The sequence below is a fragment of the Rattus rattus genome, chromosome 9 (assembly GCF_011064425.1).
Source record: "Rattus rattus isolate New Zealand chromosome 9, Rrattus_CSIRO_v1, whole genome shotgun sequence".
NCBI classification, from domain to species: Eukaryota; Metazoa; Chordata; class Mammalia; order Rodentia; family Muridae; genus Rattus; species Rattus rattus.
The window spans coordinates 4,258,288-4,267,673 of NC_046162.1; positions in this window are offsets into that span (position 1 = coordinate 4,258,288).

The following is a 9,386-nucleotide window of genomic DNA, read 5'->3' on the forward strand; positions in this document are numbered from 1 at the left end:
TTTTCCTGATACTTCTCTGAGGTCTGGGAATGGCATATAATCTAGACTTCTTTGTGGATCCAAGTACCCATTTCCCTAGCTTGCAGGAGTTTGCCAAGAACTTCACTGCCTTGGGCTCTGGCCCTTCCTGGAGTGGAGGTTAGAGGGGAGGGTGGTGATGAAGAACTAATCGTTGTGGGGGAGAAAAACTGAGGTTCTTTCATGCAAGACAAATACACAAAGTCACCCTGGCTTCCAGAGAATTGGCCAAGGCCTCAATCACAGCTGCATTTCAACCCCCTCCTCCCTCTGCCCAGCTCTGACTCCTAGAGGTCCCTGTCAGAGGCCCAGCAAAGGAAGCCTCCCTCACCACGGTCCTAGAAGCCCCAGGGTGTCCTCAAGTTCCACAAGCCCTGAAAGCCTTGAAGGTCGCTGGATTTCTTCTTTCAGTGTTTTACTATATCAGTTAATGAGCTTCTTTCTCTCCAGCACCATTACTGTTTCCTCAAGTGCTTAGTGGCCTCAGCTCTAATGACAGGCGGCCACTCACATGGACAGGGAAGGGGCTGTCTTTCAGGCTGCGGAGAGGGGAGATTGGATTACATTACAGGGTGGCAGGAAAAGGTCACTGTTCCCCACTTAGGTTGCCCGTCAGTAAGGAGAGTGCAATCAGCGGTTCTCCTGTAACAGGATGTGTCGTGTACAGCCGGGCAGAGGAGAGCCGGAGTGGGAAGCATCCACCTTTGCTCTCCTCTGAAATGGCCCATCTTCAAAAATAGCCCACAAGCTGCCCCAGACTTGACCCATAACATCTCTGAAATTTAATTTCAAATGATGGTCTCAGCGATTCCATATGCCACCCAATCTGGCCTAAACCCCGTATAAAGGCAGGAAACAAATGGATTCAGAGCCTGCAGGCTGAGGAAGCAATTTGGGATGTGGCTGAGAGGGCCCCTGGGTAATCCTACTTAGCATCAATCAGGCTGCTCAAAGGAGCTCCAAGGGCTCCAAGGTCACTCTCTGGTCCATTTCCTGTTACAGCCAGCAGAAGAGCTGACCAGAGAGTCCCAAGCCTGACCCATGAGAAGCAGACACGGGATTCTGTGGTCTATGAGCGGTCTGTCCATCCGAGGCCCCTATGCTGAGACCTTCAAGACAGGGAGACTAGTGTTCTTAGGAGTGTGCCTTCAGAGGGGACTGTGGGTCTCCAGCCTCCCTGTTCTGGAGATGTGGTCTCTTCAGTCCTTGTGTTCTCTTGCCATCTGGGGATGTCCTTTCTGAACATCAGCTCTGGCTCCCAGCAGCCCTCTTCCAGACATCAGGCAAAGGAAGCTTCTCTCATGTGGACCTCATCAGAGCCTGCTCTGTGCCATGTGAACGTCTGGCCTCTAACACTGTGATCAGAATACATTTTCAATGTTTCAAATATCACCAAACCAAGAGTGACTTCAGGCTAAGGCAGCCTGACCGGTCACCAGTCCAAACGTCTGGTATACCATACATCTTTAGCGAGCGCCTTATATGTGCTATGCCAGCAACTCTCCGGGTCTTTGTTCTCAGGACTCTACACTCTTAAAAATAATGGAGGAGCCTAAACCAGGCACAGTGGCACAGGCCTATAATCCCACCACTCAGAAAGCTAAGGCAGGGAGGTCATAAGTTCAAGGCTAGCCTGGGCTACATAGTGAGCTCTGCTCCAACCTGAGCTACACAGTGAGCCGTTGTCCCACAGAAACTAAAACAACGAACATCACTGAGAACCTCAAGGACCTATTTACAAGAAGTAAAAGTGGACACACCTATTTGCTCATTCATCGTTTAATGTAACGGATCTAATCCAATACATATTCGTGGGCAGCAGATTTTCATGGAAATAAACTCCATTTTACGAGAGCAGGGATGTTGAGTGAGAAACTCTGGCATTGCCATACATGTTTCCTAACCCTTTTGGGTTTAATCAAAGACACCTGGGTTCCCACACCTGCTCCTGTATTCAATTTAGAGCCATAAATTGGGCTAGCCTGATGTCCTACAAGGGGATACTCGGAAACCTTGGGAAGAACTTTAACAGCCTTATGGGGATGCTTCGACATTACACTGAGCCCTTGACAAAGGGTTAAAGGTTGCTGTGGTGACTGATCCCAAACTGCCTTCTCTGCTCTGTCACAGTAAGCTCCATTGTGCAGTGTCCATCTGGAACCCAAATGCATCGACAGCTCGCACAGACCTGGTTACCCAGTGGAGACATCCTGCCTGCCATGATCTCTCCTATCAGACCAAGGGTTCGGAGAAACCACTGAGCTCACAGTGGCTTAACAGATAGTTATACTCAAAGGCTATCCTTAGCCATAAACACCATCAGCTGTTTTTATAGCAAAGACATACCCGCTTTGCTAACTCCTGAGGAAACTTGGGCCAGTTACCCGTGTCTCGTGGGTCACGCCCACGTCTTCCAGGTCGAAATGGCATTCTGCGAAGAACGGCTTCCGGCTTCCTCGCTTCCTCGGCTCAGAGGCAAATGGGGCAGAGCTTTCGCACAGAGCAACGCGCTTTCTTCACCCCTGCTGACTTTGCCACACAGGATGCTAAAAAGGACACTGCTTCCATGAGGACTTTGGGGGATTTTGCTGGTGGTTGAACCCAGGGCCTGTCACGTGCCACCTCTCAGCCCTCATTAAGGACATCCTTAGGGGACCCTGGCCTGTGTGTGCATGCACGTGTGTGCCAGCGGAGACCTCAATGGCTGTGCGGTGCTTCGGGGTCATTTCCCACTGCTACTAAAATGCCAGCAGTTTTATTCACTAGCAGAGCAGATACCAACAAGATGAAAATAGGAAATAGTACCCCAGAGGCAGAAACCTAGTGGTGACTTCTAGGACACCTGAAGTGGTCTGGCGTTCCCCGGGATACGCCGAGCACACACACGGAGAACCGTTACACAAAGGGGATGGGCCGGTTCTGCGCCTCCTGAGGCCTGGCTGAAAAGACAGACTTTGGGCAAACGTAATCACGCGTGATGTGACGAGTGCTGGAGATACTGGCAGGCTTCGGGCTGCAAACGTCGCCAGGGCCTTCCCAAGGTAGGAAACTTTCGAAATGGATCTTGACGGCTGAGTAGGAACTCCTCCAGAAAGAGAAGGTGAACCTTAATGTTTTGAGTTGCACAAGGGTGGGGTAGGGGTCCTAACAAAGAAAGGCTTTTGGAGACTCTCCCAAAAAAAATGACGATAATCGTGTGTGTTCTTATCGGGATAATACCGGCCACGTCATTGAGTGTTCGTCCTGTATAAAACTGAAGCTCAGAGTTCACATACAGTAACATATCTCATTGTCTCCACCAACCTGTGAAATACGGGTAATTTACTCGGAGAGGCCGAGAAGCTTCCTCAAGGACACATAGCAAATCCACAGGGGAAGCCGATACTAAAACGAGGCTTGTCTGATTCCTAAGATCACGCTGTTTCTCTCTCCCTGAGCCAGGAGAAAGAGCAACATCCTGGCACCTTTTCTCAGACCTCAGTTTTCGTCTCCGATACAGCTAGAGGAGCTTCATTCCCTTCCGGCAGTCTTCCAGAGCTCCACCTCTGCTCTGACACTCACTCCCAAACACCGCAGGCCCAGCCCTGGGATTCTGGGATTCCTCCCTCTTGGCCAGACCCGCTCCTGTGGTTGTGCCTGAGCAGTGACCTCTGTCGGGAGTCCAGTCAGCTTTGATCCACAATAAAACCAGCTAATCCTGCTGAGATCAGGTGGGTCTCCTTCCCAACCCTCTCTCTGTGGTCTGCCTATTGTTAGTCCCCTCTGCAGCAGCCGGCTGACCCCTGCCCAAGGCTGTGGGCTCTCATGTCTAGAGCACACATGGACCTGGGTTCTTGCTTTTTTTGGTCTTGAAGCTTCTCTTCTGGTCCCTGTAAAATTGGAACACGGGCACCCCACCTCAAAAGGTCACATTAAGATGATGCTTAGATAAAAGGACCAGGCCCCAGGAGGAACTGAGTCAATATGCACAGGTCCTGACAGTTTCGCCATTTTAAGCTCACCAAGTAGCTTGAAATGGTATCCAGACATGCAGCTCTTTGGTTTTCCTGTAGGTAGGTCTATTCCTGGATGCTCACTCCCACTGGGCCTTCCGTGTGGGCCCTGTGCCTGTGAAAGCTCTTTGGATCCAAGGAATGTAAAAGCCCAGAAGCCTGACTCTCCAGCCCTGCCTAAACACTCAGCAAGCCGTCCCCATTTCTGATTTTACACAGGATCCCTAGGGGGGCTTCCTGATAAAGTAGACCATCCTCTCCTACTAGACACCAGGAAAGCATTAACCATTGACCATGTCCATAGTCTCCACACTCAGGAGACTGAGGCAAAAGCATTGCTGTGAGTTCCAGGTCAGCCTGTGCTGGGCATGGTAGCCCATTTCTGTCATCCCTGCATCCCATGTCCATGCAGGGGCAGAAGAACCAGGAGTTCAAGGTCATCCTCCTTGGCCAGCCTAGACTATGTGAGACCCTTAAAAATAAATAAATAAAATAGGAGAACAAAAAAAGAAGAAGAAGGAGGAGGAGGAGGAGGAGGAGGAAGAAGAGGAGGAGGAGGAGAAGCAGCAGCAGCAGCAGCTCACCTCTGCTGTGGTCACTCTACCAAGTGGCCATCAAGAGCATCCTCATTCCCAGCTCTGACCCCCATGGGGATGATGGGATATTGGCTGTCAGGGGACGGGTTAGCCTTTAAGCCTAGAGAACCGAGTGCCTTGGGATTTAGGCTGGAGACTTTGTTCTTCCTACACGCTCTTGGCTTCAGGTGAACCCCTGAGGACAAAGTGTGATGTGGAAACTTCAAAGGGCAACTTGAGAAAGTGTGTAACCCTGGATGGGACCCCAAGAAGCTACTTCCCAGAATTCTTCCTGCCCGCAGACCCCTAGTTAGTGAGGCAGACGCTCTCCAAGGACATCCAGGGGTCTCATCTCTCAAGTGTTTTCGGATTTTTCTTTCAGATTGTACAAAGGTCTTGCTAGGGTGCCCCCAAATGTGTTACCATGACAACTATACTAACATGAGATTCAATTCCAGGCTTGCATTGCCCAGTGTCATATTGAGCACAGGTTGCTATGGGGTGGAGGGAGGATAGCTAAAGCATAGGCCAGAATCCTTCCCAGAGAAACCCTGTCCTAGAATCAGGAACTGGGGACCAGGCCCAGAGTGGTCAGCTTTGCCTCTTGGGTGTTATTTGAAACACACCCAGGGGAAACTGGGACTTGTATTTTCCCAGCATCATTCTCCATCAGACATTATCTGTCCTGCAACTCGCTCTGTAGACCAGGCTGGCCTTGAACTCAGCGATCCACCTACCTCTGCCTCTGGAGTGCTGGGATTAAAGTGGATTATGAGCCACTACAGCCTGGCAAGACATTTCTTTGTGCCTCATCTCATCGAATTCCATGAGACATTGTGTCTTATGTTTCAACTTTTCATCGTGGGTATCTATTGTATGTGGTACTGTGCTACATAAGGGCATGTCCCCCAAAATTCTATAACACTCGGCCTGTTCCACTCTACTCTGCCCTTTCTTCTTCACTTTCCCCTGCCCTTCCTCCCCCTAGAAATGCATGCCTCTACTTTGACATCATATACAACACCGTAGGTGCCCATATGATCTGGGAGCTATAAGTGAGGGAGAATATGAGATTTGTTCCTAGTTCACAGAACATTTGGACCCTCGTCGTCCTGCCTGATTTACCAACACCCACACCCTTAAACAGAGCCAGATGCCCAATACAAGCCTGATGACTGCAGACTCCTCCCCCACCATGCTTATGGCTGGCCAGTGTCCTGGGACTGTTCCTTCTCAGAGAAACGCGTTCATCCTTGACAACAGTGGAGGGAGTGAGTGAGGCGTAGAGAGCATCAACACCCTCTGGAACTCAAGCAGGAAACAAGAATGACCCTGCCTGTGTGGGAACAGAGTGCCTCAGAGAGACATTGCCCATCTACCCTCAGCATCAAAAGAGCTTAGACATCCCTATCTCCACATCATCTAGATGTGGGGGCTGTACTGTTACAGCGTGCAAGACCTAACTGTGGCACTGGGGAGTGAAGAAAAGACAGACACAGAAAAGCTGGGATCAGGTGGGCTGTGAGCTCTGATGGAGACCCGGCAGCAACAACCCACTTACCACACAGCAAGACCCAGGAAGAGGCAGGTTAGCTAACCTGTGTGGGAGGTCTGTGTTGGGGGAGCAGCCTCAGTACTCCCTTATCTGGGAGGAGGGAGCTGCAGTTGAGGGTTTCTGCACGAGTTGATGTTAGCTAAAGGCCGACCCTTTGACAGTGTTCTACTTGGACCAGGGGAAGAATTTGCCATTCCTCTGAGCCTGACTAGGGAAAGGCCTTGTCATTCCTGTGCAGCTGAGGCATTGGGGTCCTTGACATGGCCATGCTCATGTCAATAGTACACACTCATTCATCTGCTCCCTACACCACACTCAATTTCCTCGTCGGCCACGCCCTTGGCTGCACTGGGTTACTCAAGGAGGGTTGTCTCCAGAGCCGGGAGGGAAGCTCTCTTTAGGAAGGGAGCTGCCAAGTGGGACGGTGTTCCATTCCTTTCTCTTTCAATCATCTCAGAACCCAGAAGGTCAAGGGAACTAAATGTACACTCAAGTAAGTATGTGTGACATTGAATGGCTCCCGTTTTCCAGAGAAAAACAATCAGTGTGGACGACCGCACCGGCAGATCATAGCCACAGCCCCTGTTGACCTAAAGTCCCTGAATTAAATTCCTCGTTACTATTAAATTCCAGATCAAAAGCCAACAAGGGTGGGGTGATTCATAAAGGAAAAAATGCAGGAGGTGGAAGAGAGGTGGGAGAGGAAGAAGAAGGAAGAAGGGGGAGGAGAGAAAAGGAAAGGGGCAGAGAGAGGAAGAGGAAAATGGGAGAAGGGAGGGAGAGGAGGAGAAGGGAGAAAAATCGACCAGGAAGTGAGAGGAAGGAGAAGGCCCAGGAAATAGAGGAGGCAGAGGTGGGGGCTGAAAGGAGGGGGCGGGGAGAAGGAGCAGAGGGAAGGGGACTTGTGCTCTGGGAGGGGAGGCGGCTTAAAATGAAATGGGTGTGACATCAGACAGGACACAGAAATAGGGTTTTTTTTTTTTTGGAAAACACAAGTTCTGTTTTCTAATCTAAAAAGAGATCGCTCCACCACACACACCTCCTCTCTCTGCCTGCCTCACCCAAGACGTAGGCACACTTGGCTTCATCAGATATAAAAGACAAGCGGCACCTAGTCCAAACTCTGCCAGGCAAGTCTCCACAGAAATCTGGCCACAGGAACAAACCCTGAATAGAAACAAGCTAGACAAGCCAGGAACACTCAACATAGTGTCAACTCACTGTCACTGTGAGAGGGTCGCCAGCTCCAGAACGGGCAGCTTCACCTCCGGGTGACAATACTCTGGATGCTTATCCCAAAGACCCTCAGAGCTCACCTGCCGCCTTGCCTGACATAGGAGATGGCACACAGATAGCAGCAGCATCTTGGTGTTCACACACACACACCAAACGGCCTCCAATACCATCGGAGCTCTTCAGCTAACCTTAGAGCTAGCCAGATTTCAGACTTGCTCAGATCAGCCTGCATTTGCAACAATGTGGCAAGGATTGTTAATAACGGAAACTCTCAAGTTTCACAAGCATTCTGGGTGTTTGTTATTAGCAGGCCTGCCTTAGCAAACTGCATCTGACCACATCCACACACCTGTAGTGTGCGTTCTGGCCTTTTCTCTGTGATTCAACATTATGTGTTTACTCGGTGCCTGTTAACACGTCCCCTAAAACACACCGACGTCCCCAGGACCAGAGAGATTTTCATTGTGATCAGCATGGTTTCTTGTATTTAACAAATTAACACGAATGAATGAATGAATGAATGAATGAAACTGCATTCAATGCTTAAATTCTTAACTCCCTTTCCATGGGTAGAGTCTCATACTTCTTATTTCTAGTAAAATGGTCCTGGCCACCAGACTCCAAGAGTCTTGCAAGTATGGCTATGGAATGCTGGTTGGAACCCTAGGACAGATGCAGGACTCTGACAGTCATGGACTGACCAGGGAAGACTGGGCCATGTATGTGAGCTTTTCCCAGGAGACTGGAGAATGGGCCTACCGCGGAGGTCATCTAGCCACTGCTCGGCCAGACTCAGCCTGGGAAGGGCAGCATCACCATGTACTCTTAGAAGGCAGTAGGAGAGATTGGCCTCTATACATGTATGGCTCTAGGTTGGAGAACCACCTAGTGCAATGGTTTGAATGTAAGCCTAGAATTCATATATTGGAAACATCCTCCAAGTTCCTCTGTTCACAATTTTAGAAGTGGGGCTGTCCTGTTTTGGTTTCTCCTGCTGATGTGATTTAAAAAAGCAAGGGCCCAAAATAACTTGGGGTGGAATGCATTTGTTTCTTCTTACAGGTTAGGGTTCATCATCAAGGATAGCCAGGGTGGAAACTCCAGGCAGGAGCATGAAGCAGAGATTAATATAGAAACTCTGCTTACTGGCTTGCTCCTTGTGGCTTGCTCAGCCTGTTTTCTTACAGCACCCAGGGCCACATCTCAGGGGCAGTGCCACCCACACACGGTGAAGCGAATCATCTCGTATCAGTCAAGAAAATGTACCACAGACTGGCCTATGAGTCAATTGGACGGGAGGCATTTTCTCAATTGAAATTTCTCAGTGTTCTTCTAAAATAGCCCTAGCTTGTGTCAAGTTGACATACAACTAGTCAGCACACTGGCTCAGCTGTCCTTTCATGAAGTTCGCGTCAACCTGCCAAGAGGTGGTACTGTCCACAGTGGGGGGGGGGGACCTCCTCCATCAGTTAGAAATCCAGAAAATGTCCCATAAGCATGCCCACAGCCCCATCAGATGCAGGTAACTCCTCAGTCAAGAGTCCCTTTTCCCAAGTACACCTAGCTTGGTGTCAAGTCGATAGGAGCCTTTATTGAAGTGATCAGGACATAAGGGTGGGTCCTCTAGGATGGAAGGTACTGTGACTACTTCCCTTGGGACCCTTCCCTTAGGGCTGAATGTGGCTAGTATCTGTTATTTAGGTCCCAGCTCCCAGCTCCCAGCTCCCAGGAGAGGACTTTCCTGACGAATCTGCTTCTCTGCACCCAGCATGGTGTCGATGTGGACTTGGCTTGTTGACAGATGTGCTTGGTGCTGACTGGTAAGCTCCCAGGAGGAAAACTATTGTGATAGTTTATATATGCTCAAACCAGGGAGTGGCACTGTTGGGAAGTGTGGCCTTGTTGGAGTAGGTGTGTCACTGTGGGTATGGGTTTAAGACCCTCATCCTGGCTACCTAGAAGTCAGTCTTCTGCTAGCAGCCTTCAGATGAAGATATAGAACTCTCAGCT